Source organism: Lathyrus oleraceus, chromosome 2 (genome assembly GCF_024323335.1).
Source record: "Lathyrus oleraceus cultivar Zhongwan6 chromosome 2, CAAS_Psat_ZW6_1.0, whole genome shotgun sequence".
NCBI classification, from domain to species: Eukaryota; Viridiplantae; Streptophyta; class Magnoliopsida; order Fabales; family Fabaceae; genus Lathyrus; species Lathyrus oleraceus.
In genome coordinates, this window is record NC_066580.1 from 149,428,446 (window position 1) to 149,448,544 (window position 20,099).

The 20,099-nt window shown below is 38.4% G+C and overlaps 1 long non-coding RNA gene across 1 annotated transcript; it reads left to right on the plus strand.

Annotated features, from left to right (window-relative positions):
* Nucleotides 1-346: 346 nt before the first annotated feature.
* Nucleotides 347-18,755, plus strand: LOC127121258 (uncharacterized). Its single transcript, XR_007803366.1, has 2 exons — nt 347-527; nt 17,849-18,755. It is a non-coding gene; the product is annotated as an uncharacterized LOC127121258 (long non-coding RNA).
* The last annotated feature ends 1,344 nt before the right edge of the window (nt 18,756-20,099 follow it).

Below are 20,099 nucleotides of genomic sequence, written 5' to 3' on the forward strand. Positions count from 1 at the left end.
AGTATAATAATAATTTCTAAAATAAAATAAAATAATATTAACAACAGTATCATTATAATTTCGAAAATAAAATAAAATAAATCAAAGCATTATTCTATTCTAAACTGTGGGGGGTGTGAACAGTCAAGGAACATGGGCCTAAGAGCAAAGCAAAACCCATGAAGGGTCTGGTCAAACTTGTTGACCCAGGACGCTTCATCTTTCAAACGGTGACAAGTGTCCAGGGTTGGTGACACTTGTCACTGCCACCTCACCAAACCAAACACGGTTATTAACAAAAGAAAACAGGAAAGCGCATCAGCATTTTACCCATTCTTTCTCTCTCTCTTTAGTTTCCAGTCGTTCGCAAAAAGGGACTCTGCAAACCCTAAAATTTTCTTCTCTCTTGGAGAAGATGACCGGAGGCGGCGACTCACGGCGGAGCCTCCGTCCTTCTCCGGTAACCCTACCCAAAACGTGACCTAAACTACTACCTACAACCTCCCGAGTTTGAATCCGAACTCTAAAATCCCTAAACCAAACTCAAGGTATTTGCATGTTGCGATTTAAGGCAAAATAAAGGGGTTCGTTATACTTACCACGGCGAATGAGGTGGAAAGATGGCTTCAGGCGAAGAAGGAGCGCTTTGATCCGAGTCCGTCGCCGGCAACCCGTCGCAGTTTCGGATAAGTTTTCTTCCTCAACCTTTCTTCTTTGTCTGTTTTCGTCCGAGGATTATATGGATCACAAAAATTGTTTCAGTTTTTTTTCTTACGATTTGCTGGTTTTGTTTGAGTATTATGTTTGATGTTCTTACGAAAGTTGTTTAGATTTTCTCTGGGATTTCAAGAAAAATCTTTTTGTTTAGCTTTTAGGGTCTTTTTGAATTACATTGCTGTTGTGTATTCAGGGTTTGAAAAAATTGCTCTGTTATCTCATGTGTGTGTTTTTGATGTGTGAAAAAATCGCTCTGTTATTGCTTTGCTGTTAACTTCTATTCTTTTTATGATGAATTTTTCTAAGCCTTAAAAAACTCTCTGCTATTACGCTTTTTTCTCTAGATTATATGGGATTCCACTTTTGTTGATTTGTTACTGTTTTAAGCCATTGTTGAAATGCTTTTTGGATATTCATGTTAGTCTTCTGGGTAAAGTTTTGAACCAAGTAATTTATTTAGTTATTTTTCAGTTCCTTAAGCGCTTCTGAAAAGTGCTTTTTTAATTAAGCTGTTTTTTCTTTTTGCAGGTTACAAGTGAAGTGACCTTGATGGAACGGAATGTGGGCTGCGTGAAGATGAAAGTGTAATGCTTGTAGTTTAATTGAACTTTGGTGCATTTGAAAGTTGTACAACTTGTTTCATTTGAAGTCTAATAGCCATTAACAACTATGTATTCAACATGAGTTTAACATTATTTCAAACAATTTCTCCATATTAATTTTATGTTATCTATGTATGTATGTAGAACTTCATGTATGAAAATAAAATGGACCTTGGAAATGGATTAATGAATTCAAATATTTGAATGCACCTCTTTAATCATGTCATAACGAAGTAGGTGTATGAATGTGAATGGAGTTATAAAGTTCAAAGTGCATTCTTAACCAAGCATGAACAAGTAGCATGAAACAAATCTAATTCAAAATGTATGGTATGTACGAAGTGAAAAGATGATGATTATGAATGTGGTTGACTTATGATTGAAAATTTTCATGGAAAGCTTGAAAAGAATTGAATCATTACTTGTATAAGACAATGGGATGTGCATTGATTTATGAAAAGAAAGTGAATGATTTAGCATATTATGAAGTGTAGTTTGGCCTAGAATTTGTTTTTGAATGAAATGAATAACTATGAGACATAGAGCATGTTGATTTTGTCAACAAATGTGATGGAATTATATAAGGTGGAATGTGTAAATGGACTAGTAAATAGTGATCATAGAAATAATAATATGGCTCTTAATACTTACTAATAAGAAAATAGATTTTGGATTAGTAATGTAAAAAAGATTCAAACCGCATTTTAGATTATGAACACGCTTATGCAAATGGGCCTTTGAAACAAAGAGATCTCATAGGTAAACCACAAATGGCCGGACAAAATTGGGGTATGACAGTTGCCCCTATTTAATTACCTCAAACCGGTAAGTGATAATGACAGTAGTCTTTACGCATTCACGGTGAGAGATAATTAAATACAAGAAGACCCTAATTTTGTCCTAGGAAATGAAAGGAAGAAAATACAGGAAGAAAATGCGGTGATAAATGGCAAAAGACATTATCCCACAGTAAAATGGAACAGTCAAGACTTTCTGGGAGTCGTCAGAACAGTATCTTGGACGTCATAGTCGAGATATGTTAGTAATGGAATGACATCCCTAGCTAAATCTCAAGATTTTTCAGGATGCTAGAGCAGTATAAAGAAAATCTGGCATGAGACTCTTCATATTGATGAAGCAGCATCTCAACAATAAAAGTGAGATTCTCTGTATAGAGTCGAAGCAGCATCTTATATGATAGAATTAAGATGTTCCAGCAAGGGAAAGATACCTTAATTGAATCTAAGACTCTCCGAGGATATTAGAGCAGTATCTCTAAAAAAAACCTGAAATGAGACTCTTCATATTGATGAAGCAGTATCTAAAACAATAAAAATGAGATTCTCTGTATCGAGTCGAAGCAGCATCTTATCTGATAGAATTAAGATATTCCAGCAAGGGAAAGATACCTTAATTGAATCTAAGACTCTCCGAGGATATTAGAGCAGTATCTCTAAAAAAATATGAAATGAGATTCTTCATATTGATGAAGTAGTATCTCAAACAGTAAAAATGAGATTCTCTGTATCGGGTCGAAACAACATCTTATATGATAGAATTAAGATATTCCGAACAAGGGAATGATACCTTAATTGAATCTAAGACTTTCCGAGAATACTTAGAGCAGTATCTCTAAAAGAAATCTGAAATGAGACTCTTCATATTGATGAAGCAGCATCTCAAACAGTAAAAAGTGAGATTCTCTGTATCGGGTCGAAACAGCATCTTATATGATAGAATTAAGATATTCTGAATGAGGGAATGATACCTTAATTGAATCTAAGACTCTCCGAGGATACTTAGAGCAGTATCTCTAAAAAAATCTGAAATGAGACTCTTCATATTGATGAAGCAGCATCTCAAACAGTAAAAAGTGAGATTCTCTGTATCGGATCGAAACAGCATCTTATATGATAGAATTAAGATATTCCGAACAAGGGAATGATACCTTAATTGAATCTAAGACTCTCCGAGGATACTTAGAGCAGTATCTCTAAAAAAATCTGAAATGAGACTCTTCATATTGATGAAGCAGCATCTCAAACAGTAAAAAGTGAGATTCTCTGTATCGGGTCGAAACAGCATCTTATATGATAGAATTAAGATATTCCGAATGAGGGAATGATACCTTAATTGAATCTAAGACTCTTCGAGGATACTTAGAGCAGTATCTCAAACAGAGAAATGAGATCCTTCAGATAAATGAAGCAGTATCTCGGATATTCGTTTGTTGGGGGAATTTTAAGAAAAGACTCCTTTTGAGGGAGACTTACTAGAAATGCTCTGCAGGGGAAAAAGCTTATAAGAGACTTTTTAGGGTAAGCTCTGCTTGGGGAGCAATGACTGTAAAGAAAAATGCTGGGAATATCATTATTAAAAAAGTTGAAAAATGATTTTGCTGAGAAATAACCTTACGAGCCTATGTAGGGTAATAACTTCATTTGGAAATGAGGAATGCCCGAGACATATACGAATGACCTTGGATCCTGTTATTTTATATTTGATTTTTGTATAATGTCCCACTTTAGGTGGGAATTCCATGCATGTGATGATGCATGGGATGTATGCAAGTGTGCAATTTCGCTGGGGATATTTGGCTGTGCATGTAGGAATGCGAATGATTTTTATTTTGCTGAAATTCCCATTTTGTGGGAGTGTTATGCATGAGTATGCTGATGATTGATACGACTGTGTGTTTTTTGAATTTTCTTGTTTGGCAGGAAATTATGCGTGAAATGATGCCTGTGATGCATGTAGGAATGCAACTGGGTAATTGGATATGCCCCGGTTAAGATATTTCGCTTTAAGGTATGATGTCAATAGTATGGATTTTTTTTATCATTGGGGCGATCAATGGAGATCAAATTTTAATGCCCCTGCTAGGTGGTTTTGGGAATATATTTGGGTTGTTCCGAGTCATTGAAAGGTTCAGACTTTTCAACACGCGATACTCCGTCCATGATTTATCAATGTTTCTGTTGGAAATGTGATGGAGCCTTGCCCCAGTATGGCTATACCATGAGTACATTTATGAGAGGTATGAATCAGTAGTTGAAAGGAACATAACCGTCTGCAATCAGTCCTGCACCTTTATGAAAGACAAGAGTGAATCTTGGGGACTAAAGGATTTGTCCGCTTACTGTTTCAAAAGCAATTTTACCACTTTATTCAAACATGCATTTTATTTTCTCCAATAGTTTTTAAAAGTGATGTTTATCAAAAATAAAAGGTTCTTTGCAAACAAACGGATAAAATAAAAAATGATTTGGGCACACTTTGTTGAGAAAAATTCTCTTTTATTGATTTGACCCTTAAATGGGTGATTGTACATAAAGACGCAATCCCTTAATGAGGTAATCGCTGTGCATAAAAACAAAATGGCAATGAAAATTGAGTTCTTATTGAGTTTCCACACTGCTATGATCCTTATGTCTTTGATAGCCCGAGCACTTTGCTTTTGAAAAAGTGAGGTAGACTGATTCTTTGTCTTCGAGGGTATGTCAGATGTTTGTAAGTACAACTCTTTGCCTTGGAATTAATCCCTAACTTTTTCCTGGACCGCCCTTTCGGGTTTTCGATCCACCGGGATACCCATTTTTGCCTGAGTCGCCCTTTCGGGTTTTCAACTCAGCGGGTCAACTTTTTATTTGTATCCCTAATTTTTTCCTGGAGATCGCCCTTTCGGGTTTTCGATCCACCAGGATAGCCATTTTTTTGCCTAAATCGCCCTTTCAGGTTTTCTATTTAGCGGCTTTTATTATTCCACTTTTTTAGGCGAAGTACTTTTTAACAGCATCAGCGTTGGTGGGAAGCGGCAACTCATCACCATCCATAGTTGCTAGAATTAGAGCGCCTCCAGAGAAGGCTCTAACCACCACAAATGGGCCTTCATAATTTGGTGTCCATTTCCCTCTAGAGTCTTTGTGAATGGGCAAGATTTTCTTCAGTACTAAATCTCCCTCTTGAAACACCCTGGGACGAACTTTCTTGTCGAATGCCTTTTTAAGACGCCTCTGATAGAGTTGACCATGACCTAACGCTTTCAAGCGTTTCTCCTCAATAAGGTTGAGCTTGTCGTACCTTGATTAAACCCATTCCGCCTCGTCTAGCTTAGCCTCCATCAGGACTCTCATCGAGGGGATCTCTACTTCTATAAGGAGAACTGCTTCCATACCGTATACCAAGGAATAAGGAGTTGCCCCTGTTGAAGTTCGTATCGATGTGCGATAGCCATGTAACGCAAAAGGTAACATCTCGTGCCAATCCTTGTACGTAAAAACTATCTTTTGGATGATTTTCTTGATATTTTTATTTGCAGCTTCAACAGCCCCATTCATCTTAGGTCGATAGGGTGATGAGTTGTGGTGCTCGATCTTGAATGTTGCGCATAACTCATCCATAGTCTTGTCGTTGAGATTGGATCCATTATCAGTGATGATTTTGTTGGGAATACCATATCGACATATGATATTATTTTTCAAGAAATGGGCGACTATGTGCTTCGTGACATTCGCATAAGACGCGACTTCCACCCATTTGGTAAAATAATCTATGGCCACCAAGATAAATCTGTGTCCATTTGACGCTTTGGGTTCTATCATTCCAATCATGTCGATGCCCCACATAGAGAAAGGCCAAGGTGATGCTATGATATTCAGTGGGGTAGGCGGTACATGTATTTTGTCAGCATAGATTTGGCACTTGTGGCATGTTCTGGTGTAATGATAACAGTCGGTTTCCATTGTCAACCAGTAGTAACCTGCCCTTAAGATTTTCTTTGCCATGGCATGCCCATTGGCGTGGGTACCAAAAGAACCTTCGTGTATGTCCCTCATAAGCTGATCTGCTTCATGTTTTTCCACACACCTCAACAAAACCATGTCGTAGTTTTGCTTGTACAATACCTCCCCATTCAAGAGGAATTTTGATGCCAGTCTCCGGAGGGTCCTTTTGTCAAGGCTGGAAGCCTCTGCCGGATACTCCCTCTTCTCCAGATATTGTTTGATATCAAAGAACCAGGGTTTACCATCTGGCTCTTCTGCTGTCGTCAGGCAATGAGCAGGTTCGTCAAAACGCCTAATCTCAATATGAGGTTGGTGGTTGGGCCATATCAATTTGTACATGGAAGCCAGAGTTGCTAAGGCGTCTGCCATCTGATTCTCTTCTCGAGGAATATGAGAGAAAGTGATTTCGTCAAACTTTGGGAGTAGCTTCAGCACATAATCCCGATATGGAATTAAGTTAGCATGTCTTGTTTCCCAATCACCTCTGATTTGATGTATGACTAAAGCGGAGTCCCCGAATACTTCTAGTATCTTGATCTTCAACTCAATAGCTTCTTCCAACCCTAGTATGCAAGCTTCATACTCGGCCATGTTATTTGTGCAGGTAAAACAGAGCTTTGTGGTGAATGGTAGATGGAAATTCTTGGGAGACATCAGCACTGCCCCAATTCCATGGCCTATTGCATTTGAGGCACCATCAAACATGAGCGTCCAGCCTGCTCTTGGCTCGAGGCTTTCCTCTAGTTCGGAGTCTTCAACATCCTTAACAGCCATGATGTCCTCATCTGGAAAGTCAAATTTCAAAGATTGGTAATCCTCCAGTGGTTGGTGAGCAAGATGGTCTGCTAGTATGCTTCCCTTGATCTCTTTTTGTGCAACATACTGGATATCATATTCTGACAACAACATCTGCCATCGGGCAATCCTACCAGTGAGAGCTGGTTTCTCGAATATGTACTTGATGGGATCCATTTTAGATACCAGCCAAGTTGTGTGAGTTAGCATGTACTGCCTGAGACGCTTAGCAGCCCATGTGAGTGCACAACAAGTCTTCTTGAGTAATGAATATCTGGTCTCACAATCATTAAATTTCTTGCTCAGATAGTAGATGGCATGCTCTTTTCTACCAGTCTCATCTTGTTGTCCCAATACACAATCCATGGATTCATCGAGCACGGTTAGATACATGATGAGAGGTCTTCCTTCGGTAGGGGGCATTAGAATCGGTGGCTCTTGCAAGTATTCTTTGATTTTGTCAAAGGCTATCTGACAATCCTCATTCCACTCCACGCCTTGAATCTTCCTCAGAAGCTTGAATATTGGTTTGCATGTTGCAGTGAGGTGAGAAATAAACCTGGCGATGTAATTTAGTCTCCCTAAGAAACCACGAACCTCCTTCTCAGTCTTTGGTGCAGGCATGTTCTGAATGGCTCGAACCTTGTCAGGATCTACTTCAATTCCTTTTTGGCTTACAATAAAGCCTAAAAGCTTCCTAGATCGAACCCCAAATGTGCATTTATTAGGATTAAGTCTCAACCTAAACTTCCTCAAACGAGTGAATAGTTTCTCCAGGTTGGTGATGTGCTCTTCTTCTGTTTGGGATTTGGCAATCATGTCATCGACATACACCTCGATCTCTTCATGAATCATGTCGTGAAAGAGAGTCACCATGGCGCATTGATATGTTTCCCCAACGTTTTTTAAACCAAATGGCATTACTTTGTAACAAAAGGTGCCCCAAGGAGTAATGAACGTGGTCTTCTCCATGTCTTCGGGATCCATTTTAATTTGGTTGTATCCTGAGAAACCATCCATGAAGGAAAACACGGAGAACTGAGATGTGTTATCCATCAGTACATCAATGTGAGGTAATGGGAAATCGTCTTTGGGACTAGCTCTATTTAAGTCTCGGTAGTCTACGCACATGCGGACTTTTCCGTATTTCTTCGGCACCGGTACAATATTGGCAACCCATTGTGGGTATTTAGCGACTTCCAGGAAACCAGCGTCAAACTGCTTTCTCACCTCTTCTCTGATCTTGAGAGCCATATCAGGCCGCGTCCTTCTTAGCTTTTGTTTGACAGCAGGGCATTCTTCTTTAATGGGAAGCTTGTGGGTCACGATGTCAGTGTCTAATCCAGGCATGTCTTGGTATGACCAAGCAAACACGTCGTCATATTCGTGGAGGAGCTCTATTAGTCTTGTCTTCACTGTATCTTGAAGTGCTGCGCCTACCCTTACTTCTCTCTTATCTTCTTCTATTCCCAGATTGATAACTTCAACGTCTTCCTGGTGTGGTTGAATAACCTTTTCTTCTTGTCTGAGTAATATGGCCAACTCTTCAGGGAGTTCGCAATCTTCCCTCACTTCGTCTTCAGCTTGGTAGATTGTACAATCAAAGTCATATTGGACCATAGCAGTGTCGTTATCAATGGTCTCAGTGGTGTTTCTGCATGTTATGATTTATGCAGTTTATTTAGAAAGTGCGTGCATAAAAATTGATTGCCATTTTCGTAAATAGATCAAAACGAAAGAAAAGGAACAAAAATTTGAATGCAAAACGTCATTTCATTAATGATAAAAACTCTTGAAAAAGATAAAGGAGTCCCTAGAACATGCCACTGTGCCTTGGGCAGAGCACAGGATTTTGTCTAAAAATGATAAAATTACTTTTGAAATATTTGGGGAACTTCCACAGCCTTCCAGTTTGTTAGTTCTTCATTAGGTGCGGCTTGACGCATCCAGCTGGACACCCCCTCCTTGAGGTCTTCTTCACTGATCATTGCCACTTGCTTGCCAAAGATGTGACCAGCGCTGGTGAAAGTTTTCTCCACATAAGGAATCTTCTCTTTATCAGATTGGTTACAACTTTGTGTGATGATGGGTCATACCCCAAGCCAAATTTGTCTCGTTTCTCTTTCAATTCCACCACTTTGCCCCGGTCTTGTGCGTCTTCACTTTCCATAACAACTTTAGCTCCTTTCCACGAGGCCATGGATGGTACGGATTTCGGGACCTCCAAGGTCTGTTGAATGGCCATCATGTTTACTACTTCCAAGGATTAGAAGGGTGTCTGAGTGATTTCACCATCCACCTCGATATATCGGAAAGATGTCAAGTGACTGACCAAGATATCTTCTTCTCCTCCAACCACAATCATCTTGTCATTTGTAATGAATTTTAGTTTTTGATGCAGAGTGGAGGTGACAGCACCTGCGGAGTGAATCCAGGGTCTCCCAAGTAGGCAACTGTAACCAGGATGTATATCCATGACCTGGAACGTGATATTGAAAATAGTTGGACCTATCTTGGTTGGTAAGTCAAGCTCTCATATCACTGCTCGCCTTGAACCATCAAATGCTTTTACGATTAGGGTGTTGGGCTTCATACTTATCCCTTCCACTGGCAGCTTTATCAAAATCATCTTTGGCATGACGTTCAATGAGGAACCTGTGTCTACCAACACCCTTGACAGTATAGTATTCGTGCATTTCAAAGAGATGTGGAGAGCCTTGTTATGGATCTTTCCTTCAATCGGTAGTTCGTCATCATTAAAACCCAAGAAATTTCCAGTAGTCACACAAGCTATCACGTCATCAAACTGTTCTATTGTTATGTCCTTGGTGATATGAGCGGCGCTCAATACCTTCAACAGCGAATTCCTGTGTGCTTCTGAGTTAAGTAAGAGAGATAACATGGAAATTTTGGAAGGTGTTTGGTTTAGCTGGTCCACCACCTTATAATCGCTCTTCTTGATTATTCTCAAAAACTCCTCAGCCTCCTCACGAGTGACAACAACTTTAGGAGATAGGTGCAAGTCTTGCATCCCCTGATTAGGGATAGGGATCTGGACAACAACCTCCTTCCCTTTAGCTCTCTCAGAAGTATCAGCAGTTCTTGGTGCGAACACCCGGCCGCTGCGCGTCATTCCTGCTGGGCCCACAATTGAAGTGACATTTGGTTCGTTAATCATTAAAGGTTTATCTTCCTGCCCCTGCTTAAAAGCTCTGGGCTAATATATCCATGGGACTACCTTTTCATCTTTATATTCGAATGGTGCTGGGAACTCTATCACCAACGGGTTTATAGGTATTTCTACTTTGACCTCATCATAGGGGATATCTATCATGGCTATCTCTTCCTGGCGCTTGCTCTTGACACGGTAAGTTATCTGTAACTCGCCTCGATCCAGAATTTGTTGTATAAAACTCCTTTAACTCTTCATTGTTCTCTTCCTCAATCAACTCTTCCGGGATCAGACCACTCTTCAGCAATTGTGCTCCTATCATGGTGATAGGGGTTTGAATCTCTTCAACCTTAGGGATCAATTTGCCTTGATCACTCTCCTCAATGGCACTGATGGAAGCATCCTTATGCGTCGGCATAGGATTGGTGTTTACGTCCGGGCGTCTTGGAGTGAAAGAAACGGCCTTGGCTTCGATTAAGTCTTGTACTCGATTCTGAAATGCGAAACAATTTTCCAAGGTATGACCAGGTGCTCCCATGTGAAATTCGCAATGGGCATTAGCGTCATATCCAGGTGGATATGGAAAAACAAATGGTTTTAACTCCCTCAATGTTAGAAGGCCCTCCTTCTGCAGATATGGGAATATCTGACTATAAGGTACTAGTAGAGGATCAAGTTGCCTTCTTGGAGGTCTTGGCTTGAACTGTCTTGGTGGTGCGGTATTTTGCTGATGATGATGTTGATGATGTTGTGGCTGATACATTTGTTGTTGCTGTATTGGCTGTTGATAGGGTATGGGTACCACGGCAACGACTTGGCCATATGAAGCCTGTTGCTTCCCTTTATAGTTTCTGGATATGGAGTTTTTTTCGCCTTCTCTCTTCTTCGGGAAACCTCCAGAATATTTCTTTGGTGCGCTAGGTGCTATCACTGCTTCTGGAATCTTTCCATCCCTCAACCCCTTCTCTATGCGGTCTACGATTGTAACTAGATGTGCGAAGTCAGATGCGACACTGCTCACTAATCGATCAAAGAATGGGTCCTTCAAGGTGTCCACAAATATATCGGTCATTTCCTTCTCAGACAATGATGGCTCTATTTGAGCAGCCAACTCTCTCCACCGCTGGGCGTATTCTTTGAATGACTCACTCTCCTTCATAGTCATCCCTTGCAACTGCATTCGGTCGGGTGCCATATCTAAGTTGTATTTGTACTGACAGAGAAATGCATCAGCCAAATCCTCCCAACTTTGAATTCTCCCCTGTTCTAAACTCATATACCATCTCAGAGATGCTCAACTCAAACTGTCTTGGAAATAGTGTACAAGTAGTTTGTCATTTTCGGTATGAGCAGCCATTTTCCTGAAGTACATCACCAAGTGACTTCTTGGACAAGTCTGTCCTTTGTATTTCTCGAAATCAGGGGTTTTAAATTTAGTCGGGATGACTAAATTCGATACCAAACGCATGTTCATGGCAGAAGCACCGAAGATGTTGTTTCCTTCTATGGCTTTGATTTTCTTTTCCAGGGCACGGAGCCTATCTGCAGCAGGATCTGAAAGTATCTTAGGCTTTGGTTGATCAGGCATATAGAATTCATCATACTGGTCATCTCCAATCTCGGATCCATGATGAGTAGACGTATCAGAAGGTTCTGCACGGTCTCCATCTCCTTTGCCTCCTACTGGTATCTGAACCAATCTCTTCTTGGTGGGGACGTAACTTTCGTCTTGGGGATTCGGACCTGGTGCGCCATCATTCCTTCTTGCCCTAGCTTCTTCCTCCTCGCTCCTCTCTCTCTCTGAGCGATCGCAAGCATTGTCTCCAATAGCTGATCCATCTTCTCCTGGATCGTATTGATGTATGTTCTCATGGTAACCTGGTTGGCCTTAACTTGCTCTAATGTCATCTTGTATTTGCTTCGCGTCTCGTACCGGTGTTGATTAGTCAGTGTGGCTGGATAAAGGGTAAAAAGGTTGGGTAAGTTTTTTTGATTTTCATGAAGTGTGATGCATAATGAAGATGCAAATGTTATGCATGTTTTATTTCCAGGGAGTCATTTGAGTTTCATTAGTTGTTAGTAATTCGAAGAAACAAAAAATACTTAGAATAGCAATAATGGAGTAATTTTTAAACGTCATTCATTCCAATACATAGAGGTCCAAAAAGGTCATAGTTCAAAAGTACATTTGTTAAAGGAACAAAATACAAGACATAGGTAAATTAAATAGCTGGCTTTCTGGCCCGAAGCTCTTCTAGTTCCTTATTGAATCTCTTCAACAACCCTTTACAAAGCAGAATGAAATTGATTATGGCTGGAGGAGTGCTATCTTCTTTCAACTCTTCGACTGCGTCTCTCAACCTCCATGGCAATTCTTTAGCTGCCCAATTGCAGAATCCTACTAGCCCATCGAGTTTTGCACGAAACTTATCCCTATCTCCTTGTAAGAAGTCTATAGTCTTCTTAAAGGATTCATAATCTTCAATCACATAGTCTCGCTCTTTCAACCATATGGAGCTGTCTTGGCGTAATGACTCTAGCTGGTTCTTCCAATAGCTTACAGACTCCCTGGCATCTCTTACTTCTCGACACTTCTCTTCCCATATCATGGGTGACACCCTAGAAGCTTCAATGGCTATTTTCTTGAGTCGGCGCTCCTGATCTACTTCAACTTTTGCATGACGAACAGAATTGGTGAGTTCTTTTATCTGAGCCCCAAGTGTATCCCTTATTGTCTTGTTCTCCTTTGTGGCTAGATGCCACCAACGCTCATTGTCTTGACATTCTTTCTGAGCTTGTCGTAGTTGACCCTTAAGAGTATCCAAACAATGATCAGCTTGTTCTAATCCCACTTTGATCTTCTTTCTCTTATGTTCCTCCTTGTTGAACTTTTCACATGTGCTTGAAGTTGTGCCTCTTTTCTCTCAAGCTCCCACTTCATATTATTTTTCTCATTGATGGTTTGTTGGAGTTTTGTCTGCAGCTCTTCATTCTCTTTTTCTAACTTTGCCATGGTGGTCTTGAGTTCCTCCATTTCTTCAATAAGGACATGGGTGAGCTTAGGTTCAGGAAGAGGTATAGGTGTCCGAATGACAAATGGCATTTTAATCATCTGCACCCTTTCCCTTACCCACTGAAAATATGGTTCTTTTGTAATCCTATTTTCTCTCCCTAACTTAACTTTCCCTTTTCGATTGACATTTTTCTAAGCTTCTTTGATTCGCTGGAATAAGCTAGGATTCTCAGCCCCAAAGTCAAGTAACAAGAGAGCTTCCAAAGGATTTGCCTCTGGAGGGCCTTCCATTGGGTAACCGAGTTGTCTGAGTGATAGAACTGGATTAGCATTCACACATCCTTGAGTTCTAATAAGCGGTAGATTTGGGAAATCTCCACAACTGAATATGATATCTACATTGATATATTCTTTGGAGTACCAAGAGAGATCTTTAGATCGGAGTGATCCCAATCTCTGAGGCCAACTAACATCTGACTGTTCAACCCAAGCACCTGTCTTCGGAAGATGTTCTAGAAACCACTGATACAATAAAGGAGCACAACAAGCAATCAATCCCTTCTTCTTAGTATACCTATGACTTATGTGATAATAGACATCGACTAACAAAGTGGGTACTGGGTTCCCAGTAAGGAAGACACAAATGGCAGTCATGTCTACGAAACCATCCATATTCGGGAATAGGACGATGCCATAGATGGCCAATGCAATAGCAGAGTAACAACCATCCCAACTTTCTGCCTTTAACAGGGTATGAGCTCTTTCCAAAAGAAAACTTAGTGAAAATCCTTTGGTATTCCCTTTGGTCTCTAAGTTATCTTTTGCTTCCTTTTCATCCATGTGAAGCGCACTAGCAATGACCTCAAGGGGCAAAGATTCATCTGTCCCTTCAAATAGTGACTTGTCCTTCATAGGAATCCTAACAAGACGCTCGAATTCTTCTAACGTCGGTGCTAGTTGGAAGTCTTGGAATGTGAAGCATCTTAAAGGTAAGTCATAAAACTGGGCTAAAGTGATCAAGGCTGTATGGTCCACTTGTTGATTGAGGATGCTGAGCAAATTGCCATAATTCTTTCCAAAGTTGATTATGTATACAGGGTGCATCTGAGAGACAAGTTACGTAAATTCTTCAGATCGGGATCCTTGAACTTGAAGGAGTGAATGTTTCTTTTGCTTGATTCCATGTTTCTTGAATTCCTGCAACTCATAATACTCAGATTCCTTGGAAATAAAATAATATGAATGTTATGCTATGAATGATATTATGCGTGTCACATGTAGGTTAATATACGGGTTGTGCGAGTGGGTATTCTTGGTTACTAAACAAAACCCTTTTGGTAGAATGCTAAAGGTAAGAAGTTCCCAAAGTCATCAATCAATGTTTAAAAGAAAGTTATTGTCATGATGAAAACTCATCCGCTAATAACATCCCTAAACAAAGTCTCGTTTGGGTGAGGCCTTCGTATGATCCCAAAGAGGAAGACTCCTAGTGGGTCCATACTACACAACTCTCGAGTCCAAGGTTCTAACAAGGTTCTCAGAGTCATAGGTCGAGGTTGGGAATACCACTGTAAGGTAGTAATACGCCCAAGGGATCTCATCTGATTGGGGCTTTCGTATTAACCTAATAAGTCTGAGACTTTTCAGGTAAATACTACATAACCACCAGATATAATGGGTTAAAAGGTCCCTAGAGTCATTGATCCAACTTGAGAATACTATCATCGTGACAAAAACTCGTCGGGCAATAATATTTCAAGAGAATCTCCTCTAGGCGGGGTCTTCGTTTCTTCCCAACAAGGAAGACTCCTTGTGGGCGCCCACTATGCAACCACCAACTTAATCTTATGGTTTTTCTCAGACTCGGGTAGAGAGCCTATCTTAGAAAGTATCACCGACCAGAGAACCCCAAATAAGACATATTCAATAAATCACAATACAATCATCATGACAGCATAATAATAACAGAATAAATAATGAACAGATAAAATTAACACACAATACATCAACTGAACTAAATTAGGCTTCACTCTCTTTTGCTTGGAGCTAGTCCCCAGCAGAGTCGCCATCTGTCGCATCTCGAAAAATACGATTCCTCGCGATGGTCGCGGAAAGAATTATGTTCAAACAGAGTCGCCACCGAACTTTATTTATCCCAAAAAAGGAATAGGAAAATATCGATAAAACCTTTAGGAAATAGAATAATGGTTGTCGCAACCATATTCGGGTTCGGGAGTGGATTACGTAAGGGGAAGGTATTAACACCCCTTACGTCCGTTGTACTCAACGGGAACCTTTTAGTTCTAATGTGCGTTTTGAGTGTTAATTTATGTTTGTTTGTTATCTTTGGGTTATAAAATATTGGGAATAGAAATGGATGAGAACCTCAAAAAGGGAAAGGGGAGGATTTTTATTAGTGTGCTCGCGAAGATATAGCAATCTCCTGCCTACGTATCCTTATGGTCTAATAAGGAAATCAGAGCATTCGTAGTTCGGGGAACTACGGTTGGTTGGTGTTTTTTTAATGAACAACTGTTTGGATCGCATCCTAAAGGCTAAACGTTGGCTTGTCTACTCTCGGCGGAGGCTTAAGCATTGGTTTGTTGTGCGCATTAGAAAGGATTAACATTGTTCTTTCTGAAAAGAGTTTCAGTCACACGGGGGTGACAAGTTGGATTAATATGTCAGATGTTTTGATTGGTTGAGATGTTTTTGGTTGGATGACGATTACTCAGACACTCGAGTAAGACAACTCGTATCCTAACAGTCGGGAAAGGGAATAGAAGACTCTAGACCGCTTTCTTTTTCATCCTTAATTGTAAAAGGATTTTAATGATGATTAAGGTGTTTTTGAATGGATGACGAATACTCGGATAATCGAGTAAGATAACTCGTATCCTAATAATCGAGAAAGGGAATAGAAGACTCTAAACCGCTTTCTGTTTCATCTGAATATTTATGAAAATAAGGTTGTATATGGTTGACGTATTTTTAGAATAGACGACAAGTACTTGAATAGCTGAGTAAGACAACTCATATCCAAGCATTTGAGAAGAGGATTTGAAAACTCAAGACCATCTCCCTTTTCGTACAGTTTATTATGAAAGTGATTTGACTTACAGTATGAGTTAGCAAAGAAATGATAATAGTTTGACTGACCGAGTAAGAGAACTGTATTCAAACAATTGAGGAGAGAAGTTGAAAACTTAAAGTCATCTCCCTTTTCATTTAGCTTATCATGAAAATAATTTGATTTAATCGGGTTTAGAAGTTTGTAGAGGAACGACAATAATTTGACTAACCAAGTAAGAGAACTTGTATTCAAATAGTCGTGGAGAAAAAATTGAAGACTCAAAGTTATCTCCCTTTTGGTTTCTTGTTATAAAAGGATTTGACTTGTTTGTGCTTAAATGGATTAGACATGACGACCATTTGACTAACCGAGTAAGAAACTTGTATTCAAATAATCGAGGAGAGGAGTTGAAAACTCGAAACCATCCCCCTTTTCATTTTAAAATGAAGTGTTGTTTAAATGTGATTAAGTATTTTAATTTAACTTTTATAAAGAATATTCGATGTCGGATCGAGGTTTTAAATTTTTTACATTTTTATGAATAAAATGGATTTATTTAGTGAATAATCCATCTAATCGATTAATTAAAACCGAATAGGTCCCATTGTAAGAAGGCCCAAGAGTAAGCCATGTGAGGTTGATGGCGATGCTTTTACAAGCGATCGACTTACAGAGGTGTTTTGAAAATGGGCTCGATTTTGAATCGAGAAGTATGTGATTTATTTTGAAATCGGCTTGGATTATTTTAAAATCGATGAAAGCGACGTGACTTTGTCACAATTATACCATATCATTTCGTGTACACTCAAGGTTCGATATAAACAAATAGATACAAAAAATAATCATGCACATACACTCCTCAAGATAAATAAACATCTAAATTATGAAGGACACTTGTGATTCTATAATTAATTAATTATTTGAATGTTTAACGAATTATTTTATTTTAATTAAATAATAAATAATAATAAAAAAAATGAATATAATCAAATGATTAAATATTAATAATGATAACAACCATATAATTGTGTATTTACTTTTAAAAAATAATAATAATAATAGTAATATAATTACATATTTAATATATATATATATATATATATATATATATATATATATATATATATATATATATATATATATAAATATTAACAATAGTGTAATTATAATTTCGAAAATAAAATAATATTAACAATAGTATATTATAATTTCGAAAATAAAATAAAATAATCTTAACAACAGTATAATTATAATTTCGAAAATAAAATAAAATAAATCAAAGCATTATTCTATTCTAAACTGTGTGGGGTGTGAACAGTCAAGGAACATGGGCCTAAGAGCAAAGGAAAACCCATGAAGGGTCTGGTCAAACTTGTTGACCCGGCTTCATCTTTCAAACGGTGACAAGTGTCCAGGGTTGGTGACAATTGTCACCGCCACCTCACAAAACCAAACATGGTTATTAACAAAAGAAAACAGGAAAGTGCATCAACATTTTACCCATTCTTTCTCTCTCTTTAGTTTCCAGCCGTTCGCAAAAAGGGGCTCTGCAAACCCTAAAATTTTCTTCTCTCTTGGAGAAGATGACCGGAGGCGGCTCACGGCGGAGCCTCCGTCCTTCTCCGTTAACCCTACCCAAAACGTGACCTAAACTACTACCTACAACCTCCCGAGTTTGAATTCGAACTCTAAAATCCCTAAACCAAACTCAAGGCGTTTGCATGTTGCGATTTAAGGCAAAATAAAGGGGTTCGTTATACTTACCACGGCGAAGGAGGTGGAAAGATGGCTTCAGGCGAAGAAGGAGCGCTTTGATCCGAGTCCGTCGCCGGCAACCCGTCGCAGTTTCAGATAAGTTTTCTTCCTCAACCTTTCTTCTTTGTCTATTTTCGTCCGAGGATTATATGGATCACAAAAATTGTTTCAGTTTTTTTCTTACGATTTGCTGGTTTTGTTTGAGTATTATGTTTGATGTTCTTACGAAAGTTGTTTAGATTTTCTCTGGGATTTCAAGAAAAATCTTTCTGTTCAGCTTTTAGGGTCTTTTTGAAATATATTGCTGCTGTGTATTCTGGGTTTGAAAAAATTGCTCTGTTATCTCATGTGTGTTTTTGATGTGTGAAAAAATCGCTCTGTTATTGCTTTGCTGTTAACTTCTGTTCTTTTTATGATGAATTTTTCTAAGCCTTAAAAAACTCTCTGCTATTACGCTTTTTTCTCCAGATTATATGGGATTCCACTTTTGTTGATTTGTTACTATTTTAAGCCATTGTTGAAATGCTTTTTGGATATTCATGTTAGTCTTCTGGGTAAAGTTTTGAACCAAGTAATTTATTTAGTTATTTTTCAGTTCCTTAAGCGCTTCTGAAAAGTGCTTTTTTAATTAAGTTGTTTTTTCTTTTTGCAGGTTACAGGTGAAGTGACCTTGATGGAACGGAATGTGGGCTGCGTGAAGATAGAAGTGTAATGCTTGTAGTTTAATTGAACTTTGGTGCATTTGGAAGTTGTACGACTTGTTTCATTTGAAGTCTAATAGCCATTAACAACTATGTATTCAACATGATTTTAACATTATTTCAAACAATTTCTCCATATTAATTTTATGTTATCTATGTATGTATGTAGAACTTCATGTATGCAAATAAAATGGACCTTGGAAATGGATTAATGAATTCAAATATTTGAATGCACCTCTTTAATCATGTCATAACGAAGTAGGTGTATGAATGTGAATGGAGTTATAAAGTTCAAAGTGCATTCTTAACCAAGCATGAACAAGTAGCATGAAACAAATCTAATTCAAAATGTATGGTATGTACGAAGTGAAAAGATGATGATTATGAATGTGGTTGAGTTATGATTGAAAATTTTGATGGAAAGTTTAAAAAGAATTGAATCATTACTTGTATAAGACAATGGGATGTGCATTGATTTATGAAAAGAAAGTGAATGGTTTAGCATATTATGAAGTGTAGTTTGGCCTAGAATTGGTTTTTGAATGAAATGAATAACTATGATACATAGAGCATGTTGATTTTGTCAACAAATGTGATGGAATTATATAAGGTGGAATGTGTAAATGGACTAGTAAATAGTGATCATAGAAATAATAATATGGCTCTTAATACTTACTAATAAGAAAATAGGTTTTGGATTAGTAATGTAAAAAAGATTCAAACCGCATTTTAGATTATGAACACGCTTATGCAAATGGACCTTTGAAACAAAGAGATCTCATAGGTAAACCACAAATGGCCGGACAAAATTGGGGTATGACACATTCCACCAGAGAAGTTAGTTATGCTCTCTCTCTCCAGCATCTTCATCTTCTTCCTTCTTATGCACCAACAATTGGTATCTAGACCTCCATTTCAGATCCACGGAAAACACTAAGAGAAACACAAGTGAATATGAGGCGTGTGCGATTGATTTCGGTTATGAAATTCACAATGAATTGAAGTTCAAAATCGTAACAAAATCACATTTCTTGATTTTGAGAGATTGGTAAACACAGAATTCTTGCACAAGATCAAAGATAAATAGTGGAAACGGTAGCTTGAACATAAAGCTTCCTGTCTTTGATGGAAAAATGATTAAGGTAAAAGCAAATTTGATAAATAATCTAATCTACTGTATTGATTTCTGACTTATCATCGATTCTTATCATTCCAATTCCCTAAGCGAATTTTGATCATATTGAATTATAATACCCACTGACAAACACAATTGATATTATATGATGTATGTTCCTAATTTCCAAATTAAGCAAACGGATTTAAGCAATCGCAAATTAAGAAAATGCGACTTAATCAAATACGATAAAGAAAAAGCTACACTAACATGATTATAGTTAAGGATCATACAAACAATAGAATTTAATCAACTATATCCTATAAGAAACAATCGAATTAAGAAAACGAAAGCAATCGAATTAAGAAAAAGAGTTTATAGGAAGAGTTGAAAA